This window comes from Mauremys reevesii, linkage group 16 (assembly GCF_016161935.1).
Source record: "Mauremys reevesii isolate NIE-2019 linkage group 16, ASM1616193v1, whole genome shotgun sequence".
In the NCBI taxonomy this organism is placed as follows: Eukaryota; Metazoa; Chordata; order Testudines; family Geoemydidae; genus Mauremys; species Mauremys reevesii.
In genome coordinates this window covers 21833247-21844683 of record NC_052638.1, presented here as the reverse complement: position 1 = coordinate 21844683, position 11437 = coordinate 21833247, and the positions used below count along the sequence as shown (strand labels likewise).

The window sequence follows — 11437 nt, the reverse complement described above, 5'->3', positions numbered from 1 at the left end:
TGTGGATTGTACTACACTCTTGCCTTCAGCTATGTAGCAGGCATCCACAGGCTAACTGTGTACTGAAGTGTTTCCTGTTATCAGTTTTCTTTCAAAATGTCATTGACTGTCCATTTGTTACTGGTTTGAGCTGTTGGTCTAAGAGTTAAGATTACCCATATGTGGGTTGCTAAATCCTTCAAATGCAACTTTTTTTTAAATTAGATCAGTAATGACACTAAGGACAGTAAAAGATGAGACAAAATGGGATCTAAGAGTTCCTATTTCTCTAGAAAGCTATAGGGCCATACTCTGACATAGGAAATGATCCTGTGAAATGCTGTGTACTCAACTCCTGGTGCTTTCCCTGTTTGGTTTGCCTTCCATTTCAGCACCATTCAGTAGCAAACTGTTGATTCCTTATGCATTACTGACATTTTTAGGTATATCATTAATTCTATCAAAACCCTCCAGTGTAGATCTAATTAAGGGCCAGTATGTCTTTTAATAATTATTAGGCTTTCAAATTCAACTGAAATGGTTGTTCTGCAGAAATCTTGCAGCTACCATATTAGTGTGCAGTTAGTATATTTTGCGATATTTTACCAAACCGGAAGCAAATCAGATCGGAAATGCAAAAAAGCTCAAAATATTAAAAACAACAACAAAAAATCAAATTCCCTTATATCTCCCCTCCCACCAAATCAAGAGACGTGCTGAGCAATGTGAGTAAAGGTGGCAGAATTGTCACACAATTTGAATAATGGGCCCCACTAGGACCCATTGAAGTCACTAACTAAAGATTTGCCATTGGCTTCAGCAGGAGCAGGATCTCCTCAGTGTTAGAAAATGCTGCTGCTTTCATTTCTGGGCTACTTGTTGGTGGGGAGGGGCGGGGAACAACAGTGAAAAAAGCAATTCTTAGAGAAGAGAATGCACAATGTACAGTACAACAGCTGTGCTACGCAGCAGCCTAAAGAACGTAATATGTAGCTACGTAGCCAAGTCATAAACCAACACAATGGGCAGGGGTTTGGAATTTGTTTGTTCTAGCATGTGTGATAAATGAGGTGGGTACCCTAAGGCTAGTACTCCCACTGACTAGGAGTGGGGGCCTATCTTCTTCCCCTCCACTGTATTTAATGACTATAAACACCAAGACTAAGTCATGGGTCAAAGCAGTCTATAATGCCTAGCAGTGTGACACACTGACCTCAGCAGCACCTCCTGGCTCCCACCTCGAGCAATGCTTTGAGAAGTAGGGACCAGTGATGTAACAAGCAGAAATTCATTGTGGTCCTTAAGCTCCCCCTACCTGCAGGCCGAGGCACACGTTTGGATTTGGTTAGTTGAAAAGCAGGCCTGGCTGGTAAAAGCGGCTTTATGTAAAAGACGAAAAGGGAATTTTTCATTCAGGCCAGAACTTGCTGAGAGGACTGATTTTCGTTTTAAGGATGGATTTTCTTTTTCCTGAACAGCTCTATCATCTTTACAAAGCTTACTTCTTTAATGAGTGGTGATTGTATGTGTGAGAAGTGATACCGGTGCAGCTGATTTCTCAGGAGGAAGGAGGGAGTGTAGTGCTTTCACTGTACCCCTGATGGCCAAGTAAAACTGCAACAGAGAATGGTGTTGGACATGATATATAAAGATAGACAGACAGTAGTAAATTTGGCAATGGTTTAAAAACAGAGTTTATGTGACTTACGCCATGTGTGGCAGGGTAAAGTAGATACATTTTAATACATTATTACATTTAAGGGAGATTTGCTGTATAAATGATAAAGAGCCTGATTTTCATATATAGGATTAGATTCTCTTCCACACTGAGATTTGTTTGGGTTTAGATACAGTAAAATTCTAGTTATCTGAATTCCCTTTATCTAAAAATCCTAGTTATCCAAATACACAGTGTCCCTCTCATTTCAGTCCTGGGTTAGCAATTTGGTTTATCCAAATGCCCCATTATCCAGAACTTTTGGATGGTCCCTAGGTTATTTGGATAAATGAGCATGGACTGTATTTTAAAATTCTATTTCTGAAACTATGAAAATAGCTACATTTTGCAAACAATTTTCAGAGATGGACTAAGCTGCAACATTTAGTTCTAGATTTTGAACACCCCAGTGCTAGGGCCAGAATTTCACTCCTGGGGTTTTGGATGTAAAGATAGCAACATTTAGAAGACTGGTTCTTGCTTTGCATTTCAAATACACCCCAAATTTGAGGTTGCTACTACTTTGGGCTTTGGTTTGTACCCAAATATACTAGTTATTTTATTTTCCACAGAGAAAGCCACTCAGTTGGTTTTTTAAACTAAAATGTTTGCCATTATTATTGTTATTAATTTAGATTTTCGAAATCTTGTCCTAGATCCCTTCTTGTCCGAATCACAATTTGTGTTTAAAGTTCTCATGTGAGTGGCGCTTGTCTCCTGCTATTTATGTTTAGTTCCAAACATTTCAGCAGCAAGGGGCTCATCTACAACTATAAGTTGTTCAGGAAGTGTGTAAATAACTTTTGCAACATTAATGCCATTTTCCCTCAGAAAGTGCATATAAAATTCACTTACCATTCACAGCTCTTTTCTTATTGGGGTTCTACAAATAAAGTTGGCAAGGGAGGACTGGAACTCCATTTAATGGAATAAGACTAATCTCCACTTTTCTCCACCATAAGCTTCTCCAATTGATCTGATTAATTGTTTCAGTTAACAACCTGAAGAGAAAGGAACATGTACAGTATAATTCAAGGTTAGCATATGGCTTTAGTTATCTTAACGTAAGTCATGAGTCTGCTAACAGAAGCTCAGAATGTAATTTATGCCCCTGTTTTTGATTTCAGAATTTCTTTCAGATGAACATGAAAATCCTTGTCCTGCATGGACACAGAGGGCCAAATATTCAGGTAATGGTGACTAAATGGTGCCTACAAAAATGTGTGTGAAATTCACCCTTATGCTTTGCAGAAGGGCAGGCTCAAAGCAACGTCATAATTTAAGCCCCACTAAAGGCCTTGTACATAGGGGCTAATTTCTCCCTCACTCGCACATTCTAAAGCCACCCAGTGGGCATGGACATGCTCACACCCAAATCTGGATGAATGCTAGCGTTCCTGGCTGTAAATGCAGATGCCAGACAAATGCAGGTATTATGTGAGCAACATTTCAGTTCTCGATTTCTGCAGAGATAATTTAGCTGCCAGTAACTTGGCCCTATACTTGATGCTTTTTGCAAGAGTAAAGGTTTATCCCGTGGCTCTTGGCCCCATCTCAAGGTACCGTGTGCTTTTGGCCTATTTTCCACCTGGTGGTCACCCTCCCCAGCAAGTGACAGCTGCATTTCTACGGGATGTAGCCCAATTACTTATATTGTTTGCAAAGCACTGTGGGATCATGAAGAATAAAGATGTTACTCTACAAAATTTGAGATTAATATTAATCTTTAGATTTAAAAATAATAAAATAATTGAAGGAATTAATACACAAATGTGATTCAAGCCCAGGCTCTGTCTGGTCCAGACTTTTTGGTCACAATGCCTCCTAATAAATAACCAAAGCAACAACAATTTGCTTTTTCAAAAGGATGAAACTAGAACAACTGTCTCCTACACAATTAGAAAAATCCCTTTACTGTTTTAACCATTTTCTACTACTCCCTAAAGAGCTTGTTTTCTGTTGTAAATTTCCGCATTCCTTGTTTTCTATCCATCTCTAAAGTCCATGAAATTTAAACTAACCTTAGAACCAGCATTGTTCAGGCCTCAAAACATGCACTGTCTGATTCTTTCTACAGGTATAAAAAAGAATTCCTTGCTTATAACCGGTATTCCCATTAGATCATTACCAGAAAATCCCTGAGAGAGAATGCATTTCATGCAAATTACATCTTTGGTAAACCCACCGTTTGTGTTCTAGATCAGTGCCATCTCTGCTACAAACCTAAGTTCCATAAGCATTTTTGACACACTTGCATCTCTTAGTTCAATAGCAGAGTGTAAAGTACAGACTATTGTTAAAGAGAGACAGAGGAGTTTGGATAATATAAGACCTAATCTAAACATATCCACATCCCTTAAACTGCACCAAACTCAACCCTGATTTAAGAGTTGGGAAAAAACCCAACAGCAAACTTTGTTTGGTTGGTTTTGCTATATTTTCATGCTCTCTGTGCTACTAGGTTTCAGCTGGATCAAGACAAGGAAATGGAAATACTCCCAAATGCTCTCCTTCCACAACTGAAGACAAGCAGCTGTGCAAAAGTCACCAGAAACTCTGCTCTTATGAGACATCCCTGCATGCATAGTGCCTAGCCCAGAGGGGAGCATGCCAAGGAGAATAGCTCCTTCCTTAGCCTCACCCTTCCCAATGCATGTAGCCTCAGGCCTCCAGACACAAGGCTCCTGTCAGATTCGAGGAAGGGGAGAATGCAGCAGAATCAATGCTGCTTCCCTCATCTCATTCTATTCCCCATCCTGCTCCCAAGATTCTGCCCATGTTAGTGCAGCAAAGCATATAGACATTTTCTGCCTCAGTCTTGAATCCCTGTACAGCTTTGTGAATGCGGTTACAATCAAAGCTTGGGACAATAACAATGACATCCTGCATGCAGGAGCAAACACTTTCTATTTTAGCTCTTTCATCACAGAAGGTAGATTTTGTGAGCCTGGTTATTCTCAGAAAACAAAAAGAAATTAATTGAGCTGGGATTAATTCTCCAAAATGGTGAAAAGAGCTGACAGAAATGGGATTTTTAATGCTTAATTACTTTTCTACAGTTTTTGATACTTCCTATAGTTTCTGGAGCTTAAAGCCTCATTTCTGTATATTACTATCCCTTTGAAACAGCTTTTAGGGCCCAATCCAAGGCCTGATGAAGTAAATGGGAGTCTTTCTATTAATTTCAATGGGCCTTGGATCAGGCCTGAGGCAGCACCTCAGCACACACATCTTTGGGTTTAGTGAGTTTCCTGTTAGTGAGATTTCTCCCTCCCACCTTCCATAGTGTGGTAGATCTTAACATCCTCTTCCTCCTTGTTCTTCTTCCTCCCACAGGGCCATTGTTAAAGTTTTGCACATCTGCAACCGTTCAGCAATTAAACAAACCCCTCCATCCTAAGCACCTTGGTTTCTTATGCCTACCTGGAGCAGCACTAGTGACTTTTCATTCTCTCTGAAACGGATACATCTCATATACCCTTGGGCTTTCAACATTCTGGTAGCCCAAGGAATGCTGAGTCTGTTACCATGCTTGAGTCTGTTAACATACATCTAGTCCATGACAATTACTTTGTTTTATAAAGTACTTTTGGAAGATGTGGACCATATCTCCAGCTGGTGGAAACTGGCATAGGTCCATGGACTTCAACAGACTTAAGCTGATTTAAAACTAGCTGAGGATCTGTACAAACATAATCAGAGGATCTGGCTCTCTTTCACTTCCCCCCTCTCTGTACCCCCTGAATTCCTCCCATGCAGTCATGAACTAATGCATATGACTTGGGTGGGTTATCCTTGGTCTTCACAAAAATTACTTAACATTCCTCAAAGGCTTCTCTATGCTTTTTCTCAGAAGTTTATTCCCCCTGCCCCCCCAGCCTCTGGTGAGAGTGAGTTGGCAACTCCTTCAGAGTGAGAGAGTTATCAATAAAATCATCTCTCTTTAATCACATTTAACGACACTACATAAATACTTGGAAAAATATGGAAAAAAGTGTTTACAGTTGCTGAATATCACAAGGGAATTTACAGTCTTATTAAAAATTATTAGGCTTTACTTCTTATTCACTGACAAAGCTGCTTTCATAAACTGCTCTCAGCAACTTCATATCCAGAGTTTGCAGGATGTTTATTTTCACATTTTCAAAACACCATATTTCTTCCACCATTAAATTTTATTTTTGTGTCGTTTAAAACAGCAATTTTCCATCTTTCCTGACCCAGTAATTCAGCTAGAAAAATATGTTTCCCTGGAAACACTTCAGAATATACTGCAGCGTAGCATGACTGCAGGGCCTGTTGTGAATAATGTTGTAAAATGCTCCCGAGTATTCAAGTAATATAAATGTACATGTCAGAGACTGAAGCATGCAAGTTTGGCGGTGATTCCAGGTTCAACTGATATAGAACATTTTGATCGGACTCACGGACCTTATTCCCAAGGGGCCAGTCTTGAACATCTAGCTTGGTAAATAGGGAGGCAGGAAACTCAGAAGGCAATCAGCTTTTCAGACTGATTTTCCTGCAGGTTTTATTGCTGGTTTTTTTCCTCCTGTCAGATTTCAAGGAAGTTGAATGGGTCAGCAGCACTCCCTCATGTCTGTGGCCCTGCAAGCTTGAAGAATCACCCTTTTCTTTGAGATAAGTGTCTGCATTTCACTTTCTAATGTTCCCAGAAAGAAGTGAATTGAGAGTGTGTAGCTCTCTCTCTCTCCTCTTTTGCAGTATTGCCATTTTGGATTTTGCATCAGGCTCTGAATAAGGTCAGTTTGGAGAAACTGAATCCCTCTGAAGATCTCAGGATCCTGTACTAGTCATTTATAACAAATAACTACTTCTTGAAAACCTTTAGAGACATTCAGCAAGGAAGGATGCAACAATTACCAACTGTGTAATTATGCAGGGATACTACTTTCTCAGGAATTAAGTCTGAAGCTAGTTTTCCCATTATAAACCACATTTTCTACCCCATTTCCTAACTTGGTCAAAACCAAACCAACATGCCTTAAACTTTACATGCCACATCTCATTCCAAGGTAAAGTTATCCTGGAAGGTTTGAGGCAAATCACTCCAAGGAATGCAGAGATCTGAGATTTCCAAAAAATCTTGTTTAATTTTCAAAGATTTCTGTTTTGTTTTGTTGGGGTTTTTTTGCTTCTCAACTCTCTAAAACAAGCTTATGTGTAAACTCTGAACTTCTCTTCTCCTGAATTATTTAACAAGTAGAAGTGCTTCTCACCAGTTTTTAGGCCGTGCATCTAGAAGTGATTTAGATATTAAAAGTTTTTTTTTAATCAAGTAATTAACCTAAATGGTTAGTATGCACTTACCAGCATACATCTGTATTATTTACAAATACTATTTGGATGTATACATTCTATGCAAATTCCATTTTGATGTATGCTTTGTCAAGTGTTCATGGGGTCAGAAACACATTGTAATATAGACATAGCCCAGATGCAGATAACCAAGTGCAGGCAACAGGTGACAGAGTACCACAGGGGTTCATTGGGGCAGGTAGGTTCAGTCTGGAAGGTGCAGAAATGGGAAAGCTACCTGGAGTGAGATGACAAGAGATCTGGTATAGAGAATGGCAGAGGAAGTTACAGTTTGAGGACAAATGTTGTCCATCTCTGTGTGACTTGCAAGGCCCTGCTGCTGAGCAATTCTTACACATTTTTTTTCCCCCTCAAATGTAAGGAGATTCCTCCGCTAAAATCAGCTTAATCCTGGAGTTAAAGCTGGAAACATCTATCACTCACTCCAACCAAGGAACTGTTCAGACCATAATGACAGGCTCTCAAAAAACAAAGACATTAGAAATCATGGCCTTTCCAACATGCAGCCCCTGTGTGACGGATGGAGAAAGTTAAGATTCAGAAACAAATTCATCCCTCTGCAACTCCATTGAACCCAGATGGACGGGGAAGGCAGTGAAGTTAAGATGGAGAAAACTGCACAGTTTTCTGAAGATATTTTGAGCTGAAGTGATAGACTTAATCCAGTTTTTGTTTGTTTTTTGGCCTGGGAATATGGTCCTTCAAAATTTGTTTCACATCAAGAATAGAACCCAGAGAGTAGGGATGCTTGCTAAGTGATTATTATGTATAAAAAATATTTGTTTCAAACAGCAAAACAAAATCACATTTAAATGTCTCTCTCTGAAATCCACTTTTTGTTTCCATAATTGATAACCAAGTACAATGCAGTTGTTCATCACAATTCTTGTAGAATTCTATGGAGAATGCCAAAGTTCTATAAATTTTTTCAAGAACAGGCCTTGGACTCTTTTGTGGCACTTGCAAAGCCTTTTGAGAATCAGATCCATGGTGCCTTAAATACTGGCTAACTGTCTAGGTTACAGACAGCAATTATAGACAAACCATGTTAATTAATTAAATACAAGACTGTACAGGAGCACTGATCATAATTTACATGAAATAATCAGTCTGACAAAATCTCAGTGGTAAATCAAAATGAGGAAAATGGTTTATTCAGGTTAATCCTAGTTAAACCAGATAATTTTTTCAACATATCCCAGTGGTCTCTTTTACAGAAAAGGGGAATGTGACTTGAATATGAGAGAACAGATTTCTATCCTGGCTTAGTCCATTCACAAGGAGAGGTAGTAAAATCCTAAGCCAAAGGCAAGAGACAAAATGGTTTCAAGTTTTTCCTCAGACTTTCATCTCTGTGATATATGGCCCACTGAGCAGTCTAACCTTTTGAGACTATTTAGCAAAGCCAGCAAATCATCACTGACCAACGAAGTAATTAAAATTCAGCACTACCCCTAGCAGTATCTGCCATTTGCTGAAGGCTAACACAGAAAAGATGCTGCAGAGGAAAACGCTGCAACATATTGAAAGGCTAGACTTTAGAGGCAGAATGACAATGATTTTCAAAACTACACAGGTGTTAAACAACTGGGTGTGACCTAGTCCTATGGGTATTACTGAGTTTTATAAAAGCATGAACTGCAAGAAGCAGTAAAGTCTATTGTTTTAAATCCTAATCCACAGTAACAATCTGACTGTAATTGTAGAACATGTTTCCAGATTTTAACAGGCAAATTAAATTTTTTTTACTTTAAATTTGAGGAAAGAACCGTGTCTAGGAACATCCGATCGTTTTTAATCTGTTTAGAGTGGTAGTGCCTGGAGGGCCTCATCAGATTGGGACCCATTGTGCTAGGCACTGTACAAACATAATCAGAGATTGTCCATGCACCAAGAGCTTAACAGCTAAAAGACAGGATATACCAGGGGGCTAAAACAAATGAGTGAACGGGGCATTGGAGGGGGCGGGGGAATTGGCAAAAATAATAAGATGGTTCAGCACAAACTAGCTGTGTGCACAGTTTCTAGCCAATCAGGAGCAGCAACCACAACTGGTCATGGACCTGGCTGTTATCAGGTGGTAGTGTTAAAGTTAAGGAGAATACGTCGTCCACTAAGCATAATATTATTTGATCTCATATACTTATGAGAGTAAGTACTACAGGAAGCCATGCAAAAGTTTTTGACTTTAGGCAATCGGACTTTGAGGAATGCAAAAAACACCTCAGGCAGCTTGGCTGGAATTTTGTAGCATGTGGGAAATCACTTTAAGGAAACCAGAAAATAACATATTTAAGAAACGATTAGTAAGTTTGAAGGAAAAATTTAAATCAGTAAAGTCAGACTAAGGATGTCAGTTTAAGGCCCGCTTGGCAAAGTAAAAGTGCATGTTGAAATTCTCTTCTATGTAGAGAGATGGCTAAAAAAGCCCTATTTTCAGGATTTAATAGTACACAGGCCTTGGGCTTCTGCCATGGGTGAATTTCACCCCCTAAAGAATATTATAAGCAACAGAGAAAGCAAAAATTAAAAATACATAAATATTAAAGCAATCTAATAAGGACGAGGATTTCAACACTGCAACCGTATGCAGAGCCAAGTTGTTCAGATATAGAGAAGTGAAAAACTAAACAAGTAAATATATAGAGATTATTTCAGATAACAGCAAAGGGCTCTCAAAATACATTTGCAATAGACAAAAGGTAAATGTGAAAAATAATGGAGTGGAACAGAGATAGGAGAGAACAAAAGGCAAAGTTATAAGACAATTATTTTCCTGCTAAGGATCCCCTTCCCAGCCCTCTGTGTTGATTAGCATGAGCTGTGTTCAATATAGATCAGCCCTGGAACAAATCCCACTACAACAGTCTGGCAGGAAAGTGTCTAGTCAGATAGCAAACAGATTGTTGGGATATCTATTAATATTCTCTTGAAAGAGAATTGTCCATGTCTACCGACACTAATAATACATAGAATAATAAAATATTAATGATTAATCCTGTACAATAGAGCTAATGGTTGCTTCAAAGATGTTACACTTGCATTACCCTTCTCTTCCAGCTTGGAATAAACATGTAGTTATATTCACTTCTTCACAGTTGGGTAGCAGACTTTTTGGACTACTATTTGACCTGTGGTACCATCTGCTGCAAGGTTTTAGTTCTAATTAGCTGCATGATACCTATTTGTCTTGGTCTCATAACAATTCTGGGGGGAGCAAGAAAAGAGACAGCAACATCTGAGCCCCCAATATTCTTCAGGAGTAAGATGGCATTCTGAGAGAACTACTCAATCACCAGGACTGCTGGGAAGGGACTGATCTTGAACAATGAGTACCCATGGTCAGATTCAGATCAGATCATATGGTTGTAGACTGATCTTTAGTTGAGGAATCAATAGGCTCTTCAGAAGAGGGGAGGGATAGCTCAGTGGTTTGAGCATTGGCCTGCTAAACCCAGGGTTATGAGTTCAATCCTTAAGAAGGCCACTTAGGGATCTGGGGCAAAAATTGGTCCTGCTAGTGAAGGCAGGGGGCTGGACTCAATGACCTTTCAAGGTCCCTTCCAGTTCTAGGAGATTGGTATATCTCCAATTATTACCTTTAACTGTTATCTAGAGAGTGGGACTGAGGTTTTGCTTTAAGCCCCATTCTAATTATAAGGGGTAAATATATCCATGACCAGCCAATCTCTGAAGCTAACTCAAACCAATAATTCATATCATTGCAATTAGATAAAACAGCTTTTAAAATGCAAACTGGATTAAACATGGAACTACCATGGCATGATTTGAGTAATTAACCAATAATGTCTCTTCCTTTGGTACAAATATTTCAAAACAGGTTGATGTCTGAGCCACTGGACTATCATCATAAACATTCCAGAAAAGGAGAGAGAAAACTGATGGAGACAGTGAGAAGAAAGACAGTAACACTGGAAGCTGCATGGGATTAATGGTGGACATATCCAAAGAAAGAAAGCAATCTGAAACAAACTCATACCATTATTTGGCCCTGGCTTGACATTTATTAACACACAAACAAATCAACAAAGTAAATCTACTAATGTACACTGCCAAATACAATGAGACCCTCCAGACTGACTTCAGTGCACCTGACTCTGTTCTACCCTGATATAGTTCCACTGAACTCCATCGAATTATTCTAGACTTATAGTGGTGCACATGAGTACAAAATCAAACTCCATATGCGTATGAAATTCAGACTCCACATATACCATCTACTGGATCACTATACAAGCATACAAATCCAAATAGCCTTTCTCCTCATCTCTTCCTCATACAAGGACAGAGTCAAGAGCAAAAATCAGGTTTCTCCTACGTTGTTCCGTATACATGGCTTTCACACTACAGCACCTCATGTTATTTTAATATATCCATAGT

At 39.2% G+C, this 11437-nt stretch overlaps 1 long non-coding RNA gene across 1 annotated transcript; it reads left to right on the top strand.

Annotated features, from left to right (window-relative positions):
* Positions 1-2822: 2822 nt before the first annotated feature.
* On the top strand, positions 2823-11041 carry LOC120384751. The gene is made up of 2 exons (XR_005589089.1): positions 2823-2886; positions 10878-11041. It is a non-coding gene; the product is annotated as an uncharacterized LOC120384751 (long non-coding RNA).
* The last annotated feature ends 396 nt before the right edge of the window (positions 11042-11437 follow it).